Raw genomic sequence first — 1,871 nt, 5'->3', positions numbered from 1 at the left:
TTTCCATTGTGGTCGATCGTCTAGAGGACCACCCGCATCGCGTTAGCCAAGTTGTATGGGTTAGGGCGTTTTCTAGCCTGCATGAGTGCCTGTTTGTATGTAAGAGATCCTGTCATTCGTGTCATATGTGTTTGCTTTTTTGGGGTCTATAGGTTTGGGGGGTGGGGGTGGGAAGAGTGCACCGCTCACCTTTTTGGGTCCCGGTACGCTGAGGCTCCTCGCCCTTCTCATTCCTCGTGTTGTTGTGTTCTTTGGCGGTCTAAGTGGCTGTTTCTTCTGCTCCTGATGTGCTGTTCGGTGGTTCTCCTGAGGCGTCTTGGTGCGTTGTGATGCCTTGGGGGGCCTACCCGGACTAGGACTGGACTGTCTTAGACCTAGGAACTTGTTGAATATTGTCGTCGTGTGGAACGGGGGCCAGTTTTCAATTGTCCGCAGGAGTGGTTTAGTGTTGGTGGTTTCATCGTTTTGCCCTCTGCGCTCGTCCATGCTGATTGCTGATGCTCTCTATGCGAAATGTTGAGTGCTGCGTCTGCTTTGGCTCTCATCGGGCATATCGAATCTGTGAATGGGCGTTCGTCTCCGCGGTTGCGGCAGTGCGGGTCACAATCAGGGGGGGTTTCGAGTCCGATCTCTGGCGGGAGTTCGATACTGCATGTGGGGCAGATGGTAATGTTGAGTCGTCTAGGGCAAACCTCTGCTCGATGCCCTATTTCGTAGCACTTGTAGCATAGGAGACTGCGGGGTCTGTGCGGGTAGCAGCGCATTGCTCCGTGAAAGATGAGGAACCGGGGTACTATAGATCCCTCAAAGGTGATAAGGACGATGTAAATTTGCCCACCTGGTGAGCGTATAGAATTCTGGGGCCTTCTGATCTTAGGTGCTCTCGGAGCTCAATCTCGGGGGTGTTCGCGGCGATTCCACGAACCACACCCTGACCAAGCTGTCGGAGATGGCTCCTGGGATGACCAGGTATGTGCGGATCGGGTGTTTTCCGTCTTCGAGTTCAATTTCGGTGAGATTAAGGAGCTTGGATTGTGCTGATACTTTGTAGGTGTCTGCAGCGATTAGGTCTTGCACAATGCGCGTCTTGATGTATGTGCCTTGTTTTTCAGCTTTAGTGAGTCTTGTAGAGTGCATGACCGCTGCTGCTGTGAACGCGGGCAAGTGATGGCTTACGTTCGTGCCATCTTGCGGTTTTAGGATGATGGTTTCAGCTACCGCGCCTTTGGGACACCCGTATGTGACGGTAGTCCAGGTACCGTTCATGCTTTAGCTTGCGATGAGGATGAAGTTTGCTGGGAGACTACCGGGTGTGCCAAGTAGCGGCCAGGTGCTTTTTTGGTGCTTTTTTTTGTAAAATTTGCAAAGCGCGAACTTACCTGAGAAAAAAAGTAGAGAAAGAAAAAAGCTCAGCGCCTATGGAAACGCAGCCAAGCCACCGGTCTTCAAACAATACGGCGCCGTTTCGCACGGGAGACAAGTGATGGCGCAAACGGTCGCGACCCCAACTGCCGCATACGAACGAGCATACGGCGCCGAGAGCCGGCGTCTTTAGCAGACGATCTTTCCGACTCAAAAGCGGCGCGAGGTTTTTTCATATCAGTTGCCAATGCATTATTTTACCATACTTACTAATAAAACACATTGAATGGACATATAATCGATTAAAAATGGTTTGTCGGGTTATTTGACCTGTTTTTTTTTCGTGGTACTTATGTCGTGTGCTTTGCAGTTCCTTGTTACCGCGCCTGTTTTTGTTTCTGGGACTGTCGCCGCCTGCGAAACGCGCGCCGTTTTTGAGTCTAAAAGGTCGTCTGCTAAAGACGCCGGCTCGGCGCCGTATGCTCGTTCGTTGGCGCCAGTTGGCGTCG

Source organism: Ixodes scapularis, unplaced genomic scaffold (genome assembly GCF_016920785.2).
Source record: "Ixodes scapularis isolate PalLabHiFi unplaced genomic scaffold, ASM1692078v2 PGA_scaffold0__279_contigs__length_252992795, whole genome shotgun sequence".
In the NCBI taxonomy this organism is placed as follows: domain Eukaryota; kingdom Metazoa; phylum Arthropoda; class Arachnida; order Ixodida; family Ixodidae; genus Ixodes; species Ixodes scapularis.
Note: the sequence above shows the minus strand (reverse complement) of the source record.